Here is a 10,697-nt window from a genome sequence, read left to right as displayed (position 1 = left end):
AAGATCTAAGAATAGAAAAGCTGCTGGGAGCTGTGTCTTATGTGAGCTTATGGCTCATAGGGATTGCACGTTGACCTCATTGTTTGAAACCTTGGCTATGTTTAATATGTGCACCTACCATTGTAACATAAACTACTAAAAATAAGGAAATAATAGGTGAGCTTTAGAGAAAAAAACTTTCTTGCTGGAAGATTAAATATGGCTTGTTGGTCATTTTTCTCTTGCTGCTGATGTAAAAGTTCACAGAAGACTTTTTTTTTCTAGATTGAACTGTTGCCTAATTCTTTCCAATCATTATTGAAGGCTGTGGGATTTGTTTGTTAGGAGTTGCTGTGAGCAACTGAGATGCAAGAGCATGGGATCCTCCTCAGCTCATATGGCTCACTTAACAGCCATGTTAGGAGTTGCCCAGAGTGCTGAGTAATGAAGCTGTTGAGTGGTTTACTTTTGTCAGTTGTTCCTGATATTGAAGTCCATTACCACATCACACAGCACACTCATGAGAGTAAGTGAGAGCATTTTCTCCTGGGAGTAAATGGGTGCTGTAAGAGAATAATAGCAGCGATTTAAACATTCTCTGTGTATGTAACCTCTTTTACAGATTACACATACTTTCATGCAAACCTTTATCTATCTTTAAGTGTTTCATCGAACCCTATTTTATCAAGGGACAACGTGTGCACAGGGCTAAATACTTGGAAGAAGCCGTAAACTGCATCAGAAGAGAGATAACCTCTGCCTGAACTGAGTGCAGGAAAAAGTCAGACTTATTTTGCTCCTACCTGACACTGCTGAATTAGCTCCCTGCCCTGATGGATTACCTGCAGCTGACCTGGGGTGTTAGTTGTGATGAATCTGTCCAAAGCCATCTGGGGGCCCCTGTAGAGTTATTGCCTGGCTGTTATCGGCTGAAAGCAGATACTGACGGAGGATGTTGTGACAAAACATCAGCACCGAGGTGTTTTTTGTTTAACATTTGCAAGTGTGAATTCCTACTCAGAAGAAAAATGCTGGGAAACCTATGAGTGGGCCTTCAGGGTATACGAATGACTCATCCTGATGTACTGGATTTTAATCCACCTTATCTTAGATATTTCAGATTTCACAACCAATATGCTGAACCTGTACTTGAGAAATGATTTAATAAAGTACTTTTGAAAATCCCAGTCCATTACAATGTGTGTGTAGACTGTTTTGCATTAATATTGAAATCTCCTTCTGCCAAGATATTACATTTCGAGGAAAGAATTTCACATTATCGTATGTCTTCTTAAAAAAACACAAAAAACTGATGTAGTTATGATTGCAGAGCTTTGTCCCTTTGCTGTTTCACAATCCAAAATACATCTCACAGGGTGCTGTGGGAACACAATCTCATGTTAGAGATTTGCTTTATTTGACATTTGGTTCAACAGAGTATTTTTTACAATTTTTTTGTTCTGTTCTTCCTCAGCTCTTGTCTAAAACATGTCATCTTGGTGAGCTGTCTACACTAAACCCTTAGCCAAAAGCCAAGTTGTTTATCAAGAACAAAAAAGGAAGGTGAAAAAGGGAATTTGTGGATTAAAATCCTGTGTACTTCAAATAGCAACAACTCAGCTCAGCAGAAACTTTGCAATTAATAGTATCTTGATTGTCTTTTAAAAGGCTACTTAAACCGCATGTGAGGAGTAATGCATAGACTCGAGAGAACGGACAGAGTTTATTATCTCGAAAATAGTGTATAATTTTCATTTGTAATTTTAAAGCCACAGTAACTAAAGGTTGAATACAGTTTTTCTAAAATAGGAAAACAAAAAATGGTCAAAAACATTCTGCTAAAGGAGAAGCTATGGCTTTTAATGAGAAATACAATCAACTTACAAAGTACAAGTATGGATTTTGATACTCCAAAATGTCTCCAGTGTTTCCTCAAAGTCTGCAATACATGGACTGGTCACATCATTCTTATCCACAGTAATCTCCGCAGAGTCAAGAGTTCACAGAGGATTGATGCGTCTCTGATGCTATGTCAGACATATGCTTTTTATTTGGTCACCAGGCAGCAGCAATGCCTTATCAGCATAGCAGAACCAGCTGGGAATGCACTCTTGCACTATGGGGACACTAGCAAACAGTGATTGTAATGTTGTGACTTTTAAAGAAACCTCAAGCTTAGTTTTCATAAATACGTTTGCTTATCTTTTCAGTAGTTTTCAAGCTCCTAACATATTTTCAGTTCCAGCCAAAGTTCCAAAACAAAAGAAATTTTTCATTTTTTTCTGCTTTTATTTGCTCCAGTTTGTACACTTGCTTCAAAAAGGCCATTGTTTGGAGTAGGTCACAAATTAATATAGAACTGACTTTTTCACAGCCACTGCATTTGAATACTGGAAAAGAAAACAACCGCAGCAAATAAGAATTAATACAAAAATCAGGTCAAGCAAAGTTTTCTACATCAGGAAATTCATTTCCCCAAAAGGAGGAGGAACAGAGAAAATATCAGTAGAGACCTGACAATGTTGTGGACTAAATCTTGAAATAGAGTGGCTAATCTACGTTCTGTGTTTTATACATTTATTGATATATTTCTGAAACTGTTCAGGGACTGTGTATTTAGGACAGTGCAGTTTTCTGCTGGTATGTTGCTGTGCAATATATTTATTTGCTAAGGTCCTGACAGTTTTTCCCTTTTATTTAATATGTACATCGACATTGCTCCAACATCATTGTGAAGTTTGCGGACGACACTACAGTGGTGGGTCTTATCACCAACGGTGATGAGACGGCTTACAGGGAGGAGGTCAGCGCCCTGACCCACTGGTGTCAAGACAACCATCTCACCCTCAACGTCGCAAAGACAAAGGAGTTGATAGTGGACTTCCGGAGGTGCAGAGAAGTACACACCCCCATCACCATCAACGGCGCTGCTGTGGAGAGAGTGAGCAGCTTCCGGTTCCTTGGCGTACATCTGGCTGAGGATCTTACGTGGTCAGTACACACAAACAAAACAGTGAAGAAGGCGCAGCAGCGCCTCTTCTTTCTCAGGAGACTGAAAAGATTCGGCATGAGCCCCCGCATCCTCAGGACCTTCTATCACTGTGCCATTGAAAGCATCCTCACTGGATGCATCACCACCTGGTATGGTAACAGCACCGCCTACAACTGCAAAGCTCTCCAGCGAGTAGTGCGGTGCTCTGAACGGATAATTGGAGGTGAGCTTCCCTCCCTCCAAGACATCTACAGGAAGCGCTGCCTGAGGAAAGCGGGGAGGATCATCAAGGACTCCAGTCACCCCAGCCATAAACTGTTCAGACTGCTTCCATCAGGAAGGAGGTTCTGCAGCATCCGGTCCCGTACCAGCAGACTGAGAGACAGCTTCTTCCACCAGGCCATCAGACTGCTGAACACGTCATAGACACCTCAGCTTCACTACTGGAACTTCAACATTATGCACTCCACACTGTATATAAATGCCACTTGTTTTGCACATATTCAACTCTGTATATTTTATATATTTTATTATTATTATTATTTTTATTTTTATTTTATTTTTATTTATTTATTTATTTTTTTTACTATTTAATTTGTAAAAACGTGTATACACACACACACACACACACACACACACACACACACACACACACACACACACACACACACACACACGTAGGAAAATATTTAGTATACACATCCAGAAATGCATACACTATTATATATTGTACATATATTTATTAGTTTCAGGTTGGCCATTCTTGTATTTTGCTCGTTTGTGTTGTTGTGTTTGCACATCTCTGTTGCTTGTGGGGCTCGCACACAAGAATTTCACTCGCATGTGCTGTGCCAGTGTGCCTGCACATGTGATGTGACAATAAAAGTGATTTGATTTGTGATTTGATTTGACATTGTTTATCTCAGATTCTATACGTTATAAATTTAGATTAAGATTTATTGATTTATATTGTACAGACCGATGGAAAACAGATGCACTGAAAATTTGTACTGATATGCAGTAACAAGTGTATTGTATAGATTTTTTTTTTTATTAAATCACAGAATATGGCTTAAAAATGAAATGAAATGAAATGAGACTGAATTTGATATTGATTTCAGTTCCAGCTTCAGTTTGAAGCAGTATTGTCAGGATCTCTCTCTCTCTCTCTCTCTCTCTCTCTCTCTCTCTCTCTCTCTCTCTCTCTCTCTCTCTCTCTCTCTCTTTTAATGAAACTGAGTTATTGTAGAGTAAACTGCTTTTCACCAGCCGTTCAGAGAACTTATGAATTATTATAATTTTGACCAGCCTCGACCTTTTTGATATCCACACAGTAATCTTTCACTGAGAATTATATTTGATAGGAGTCCAGTGGCAGCTGGATTGTGGTGAGTTCATTTCCTCTATGTGCAGCATGGGGGAAGGAGGTGGAGTGGTGGGGTATTTTAAAGGAACTGCAGAGCCGCAGTGGTCCTGCAGGAGTTAAGAATGACACGCAATTAATCAGCCTGAGCAGACGACTAGTATCACTTCACTGTGGAGGCTGGAATAGAGGGCCGCTTGTACTGAACAGCTGCATGAGGAAACCGGCCCTTTGCCTTTCTTAGACATATGGATGGAGGGTGGAGAGAGGGTGAGAGTCCAAGCAAGAAAGTGAGTGAGTGTGTGTGTGTGTGTGTGTGGGGGGGGGACATACAGATGTGATGGAGGAGGGGAGAAAGACATGCAGAGGAAGAGAAAAAAATGAAGGTTTTAACAGCCTGCCCACATCTGTTTATTTAGAAAAGAAACCATTGTGTCATTCAGTTATTCTAACAACCTACACCAGGGCCAGTGTTAGTCCCACAATGACGGCTTTTTAAATACACAGTTTACACTCCTATGAAGTGGCCTCATAACTGTGTTGGAGCCTCAGGAACGTGCCAAATGGGAAACATGCTAAGGTTTCACATTCCCTCTCGCACTACTTGACGTCTCTATAGCAGACTGCGATGCCAAAAGCTATGCAGGGGGAGATCAGGTGGGGGCCATTTGTCTTGGTCTTGTGTGCTTTTTGTGGGTCTAATCTCTTAAATTGGTCCACACGATTTGGAGGCCTGCCAAAGAACTGCATGGCGTTTGGTGATGGAAAACTGCACAAAATGATGAGAAGATATACAGCTATGTGTGATACGGTGTTGCATACGTGTTTAAAGAGTGGCTAACCTAAATGTAAATTATGAACAGTGAAGTTGATTTCCTTTTTATTAATTTCCCAATCTAGTACTGTAAATTACTTAATATATATAAAAAATGATTTTAAAGCCAAATGAGAATAATGTTTGATATTAAATAAATCTCCGTTTCAAGCATCTCTACAGTAGTAGGACTAGAGCAACCATACTGGAGTATACCTTCAGGATCTGGTCAAGGTAAGCACTTCAAAAACTTGGCTTAATGCATGATGGTAATTTTACCAATGCCAGTGGACAGTGGGATACAGTGTGTAACAAAGTGAAACTGGTTGCTCATAGAATAATCATCACTCTGGTGGTGACCACAGTGGTGGGGTGGTTAGCTGCCTGCAAGAAGGCTCTGTGTTTTTGGGGGTTTTTTTCTGTGTGGACTTGTTTCCATGAGCACTTTGGCTTCCTGCAACAATGCAAAAAAGTGCATTGGGTTTGGTCAACTGGTGATTCTAAATTGACCACAGATGTGAATGTGAATGGCTGTTTCTGTGTATTGGCCCTGCAAGGAGCGGCGTTCTGTCTAGCATGCACACGCTTCTTCCCCTATGTCAGTAATGAAGATAAGTTGAATTTGTCTCAAAGCATTATTATACAGGTCTGTAGTCCACATCAGCTTTCTGAAACTTTATAAATGGTTTTAGTTCATGGTTCGCTGCTCTGACCAGCATCATTACCGTGGCAGCTTATATAGTGTTTGCGGTTGCTGAACACTAAATTCTCGTTCTGAAATTTTGGAGCGAAAAGCAGGAATTTTATCTGTCAACAGCTATGATTTTTTTTTTTTTTTTTTTTAAAGTGAGTTGGTGGAAACAAAACATTGATCTAAAGGAGACAAATGCCAGGGCATGACATTTGTGCACTTGCTGATGTAAAGATATTAAAACATTAAAACTAAGAAGTTACTTGAATACAGAAGTTGAAAAAAGTGAAATTATTATCATTTTTTTCAATGTGCACTTACAACTTGCTTACCTGCAGTCAGTCACATTGTTTTCTTTTTCTTCTTCTTCTACTTTCTTTCTTTCCTTTTCATTTATTTGTTGTTGTTTTTTATTTAACCAAAGAAATCAGAAAGAAGCATTTTGGATTGACTAGGTTGCAATAATAATGCCGTTTTGAACTGTGTCCTTTGAAGTTTATCACTCACTACAACAAAGCTAAGCATTTCATCAACAGCAGATCAGGAATGTTTAGAACTTGTGGTGAGAGTGATTATGTGTAAGTTTTCTTTGTTGTGTTTTTACATTGTTAAATTCTTTCCTGCTGCACTTCGCGTTTGGGAGATTAAGGTCATGTGTCTGTGTCGGAGGTTAGGGCTTTATTGGTTGGTCCATATGTGCTAGAGTTTGTCTGTAGTGATATGAAAGGCCTTCAGGCCTGTTTAAACAGCCGCATATACAAGCTGATGGCTGAGCAGCATGTGTTGCAACAGCTGTTTGTGTGATGTGTGGTGTTTGGAGGCTGCGAGGAGAGGTCTTTCAGGGTAAATGCTGTAGAAGTTACCTGGGTGCAGTTACAGATCGAAATGTTATTACATGTATGTAGTGGTCTACTTGTTGTTCAAGATAAGAAATACCATCATGGTTAAGGTGATTAAGTGTGTTAGGAGGTCAAATGATAGACCTCACAATCCATCAAGGCTGTTTGCAGATTCCACTGGAGTCCCGCCTCCTCCTCTGGAAGGTACCACCAGTTGTTTACCTGCTGCTTGGTTTGTAGAAGTGAATAGTTTTTGTCTTTAGAGCTTGATACCACTTTCATGTGGTGATGCAAACTTTAATCTGTGACCTCCCTAATGCAGTAGCACAGCCAATACACTAGTACATTCACCTCTACAAGGCTGCTGTCATGTGTGTTCTCCCCTGCATGATCTATCCAGGCAGGCCCCTTACTTAAACCACACAGATGTGGAATATATCCTGCTGTATCCTTTTCTCCGAAAATTGACTCAAAATCATGTTTCAAAATGGCTTTCAATATATTTTAGTTTTGGTCAAGCTGATACAATAAAAGCAGCAAGATTGCATGTAATCCACAACATTTGCTGTCTTAAGTCCTAAAAATCATGAAGAGAAGGTATGGATGAAGTCTTAATTTGAGTGTTGGTTTCTTCCAATGTGTGCAGTCCTGTAGAAATTATAGTGCAGCGGACTGTGTGAAAAGGGTCAGGAGGATCTCTGTCTATTTCACTTGATGAATGACTTTAATTTTACTGATTAAAGGAGCATACCCCCATAACACTTCAATTAACATTTGCCCATTTAGACAGATTGCAAAGTCATGATCCATCTTCTCCTTTTAGATACTTTGAAGCGCAATAGGAAAGAAAAATTAGAATTTCCAACTCCCACTTCTACAAGTTCTAAAGATATGTATTGCTGCTTAAGTTTATAGGAAGGTCCATAGTGAACACTGTGGTGTAATTATTGTAACTTATTGCTGCTTAGTACTGCTGGGGATTTTCTATTTCATTTCAAGGGATTTACAACATTTGCAGCCACGGTATTCAAGAAATGGTAAAGCTGGGTCTTGCGTTTATGACTTTCTGCCATTATCTGTGAAGTGGTAAGAGTTTAAACACTTGTGTCACTCTGCAGTTCTTAACAGGAATAAAAGCAACACTAATCCCCGGAAGAGGATGGACAAAACAGAGGCAAATTAATAGGCAGACATGAGGAAGGAAATGAATCTGTAATCTTATTTGGAAGTGTTCCAAATAACTTATCATTTGCCATTATCACTTCTCTGAAATCCCAAAGAGGAAGTAATTTGAATGGATAGTTCCTGCCAACTCATTTCCTGTATTCTGATATTTCCTTTTTCGGAAAGCACAGCATAGGCCCACTGGTGCTGACCTGCTGGGATTTAGCTCCCTCAATAACTTGAAAAAAAAAATCACAACACAATTCACCCCAACAACGGAAATCCTGTGGCCACTAATGAGCTAACGTTCAGTGGATGAACTCTCATAATGTCTGTTCTCTGGCATCAAAAACACATTTAATCTTCTAGATTTATTTTTACACAGGGACATTACCGCACATAGAAGCAATGATCTACTTCAAGAATTCAAGAAGGTCCTTAGACTCTAAAAGTGTCTTGTGCACATTTATAATGAATTGTAAACTTTGTGACAGGATAGTAAGTTTCAGTCCTCGAACCATCAGGTAAAACACAAATTACTGAAATGCACTCACATCAGTTTTACTGAAATATATTCAAACTTGTCAAAAGCACAACTTAATCAAAACTGGTAATCCTTGGGTGCTGTGTGGAAAAAATGATTTCAGCCAACTGCGTAGCCTCATATGAGCCTCCCCGAAGCGTTGGTCTTATTTGCTCTGCGTTCTGAGCAACACATTTGGTTTGTCCCTTAATTGGATTTTTGCGGCAAGAATATGGGTTTAATTGATCCTTCAAAGTAATAGCGCTCAGTTCTCAGTGCAGCACATCTGGTTTCAGCATACAGCTGCTGGCAGGGACAAAAGTGTTTGATGATTCAATACATTGTGTGTGTTGTTTCATATTGTAAGTGTTTCAGATGAAATATTTTTTATGTACTTGGTGAAATTTTAATGAGTTCTTTTTACATTTAAGCCCTTGTCAACATTACGGACTTAGAACCACAGAGTCGTGTCTTTAGTTACATGAATACAGTAAAACATATATAATATTGATTCAATAATGTTTCCTCTATTAGAGTTTGCAGTGACGAAACACTAAAGATATTAGTTTTTGGAAAGCTTGTGTTGCAATAAACAATGTTTCAATTCTTCATGCTATAGGGAAAACCTTTTTTAAAAAAGAGGAGAGAGACTCCTGAAGTATTAAGTTCCCTGTATCCATCACTTTCAACGAGTTAGGACCTTGGAGTAGCGCCAGCAGCGGCTGTGCTAGCCAGCCGTAACTGACATTGAGTGCATTGTTTGCAGTGGGAGCTCACGGCTGTGGCCTAAAGGTACATTCCTGAGATCAGAATACTGTTTGAAACACAAACAGCCTTTGTGCCCTCACTGCTCTCTTTCCCTGACTCCCTCATCCACATCAGGCCTCAAGAACTAAACTGCCGCCTCTTACTCATGTGTCAACATGTGGGCTATCATTTTACTCACACCCACACACACTCACAACCACGTACGTATCCGCACACACACACACACACACACACGTGTCATTTTGATGATGTCCAGGCAGATAACTTTCTAAAGCTATCTAAGATTTTTTGGGGGAAAAAAGCAAGGCCTTTATGACATAAACGGTGTGTATTGTTCTTATGAACCTTTGTGATGATCACAGTAAAGTCATAAAAAATATCAACATTTTGAAATTTCACATTCAGGGCTCCTTAAAACGGTCTGCAGATGTTAAAATTTGGACTTTACAGCATCAGTTTTAGCTGTTCATCCCATCATCTTTTATATATGTTTTGACATTTGCTGATTGATGTTGCTCGTTTTTACCAGAATCAGAAGATGCAAAGGAAACCTTAATCCCAACTTGTCTTGAATCACATGAGAAGTATTGAGAAGTATTGCAGATTAGTCACAGTCACAGATTCATTACATAATTAAATTATTTTAAAACAAAAATGTCCATTTGGTCCAATTCTTGGTCTTGTTTACTAATCTGAATATTAACTAAAAATTGTTTTTGTCATTTTTGGGCTGAGGTTGGTCAGTACCAACAAATATGTAGAAATGTCCTCGCTTTTAACCAGAGATTTGTGTGAGACAAATGCAGGAACTTGGGTGTCTGTGTTTTTTTAACCTAATGCATTAACCCTAATTCTGTAAATTTGTTGTCACTTGTGAAACATAAGACTTTTAACTCCAGAAAAAAAAACTTTTAAAATGTAATTTTTCCCCCCATGTAGCTATCACATTACCTTACAGTGAAATGGGAAAAAAAACAAACAAACAAAAAAAAGAGTTATAATTAAAAAGACTAAAGAAGCATGCATGCAACTTTTTGTGTAAATGTTGCTTTTCCGGGCTTGCTTTGTTGTTAGCGGCTGCTCAATTAATAAAAGCATGCATGCAGCTTTTCATAGAAGAAAGGTTTAAACTCTCAAACTCTAAAACCTTTATAGCTGTCTTCAAATTTTGGTCTTCATCCCTCAGAGTTAAGAAGCCACAGACACTCTTGACTCTTATTTGGAGAACCATTAAGTATTTAAGCAATGAAAACTCCATCACAGAGGAAACAGAGGTTTCCAGTTATGCCACAAATATCCACCACTGACCAGACTGCAAGGCTGTGTGAAGATATTTGTTGTGATTTACATGCAAGTAGAAGCACTCACTGAAAAAACTACAGCTTGTGTTTCTGCCTACCCACATCTTGATATCTAATTTAAACTATTAAGCTGTTGAAATAAAGGATATGAATAATCAAAACTTGACACAGTCCTCACTAATGACAGAAAAAAGCACAAAATGATCAAGCTGTAACTTCATCACAAAGTTGAACTGATTGATGAAATATGCCCGAGGTTCACA

The sequence above is a fragment of the Diplotaxodon limnothrissa genome, linkage group LG12 (genome assembly GCF_057381915.1).
Source record: "Diplotaxodon limnothrissa isolate DT_005_m linkage group LG12, D_limnothrissa_male_GT1.1, whole genome shotgun sequence".
Classification (NCBI taxonomy): domain Eukaryota; kingdom Metazoa; phylum Chordata; class Actinopteri; order Cichliformes; family Cichlidae; genus Diplotaxodon; species Diplotaxodon limnothrissa.
Note: the sequence above shows the minus strand (reverse complement) of the source record.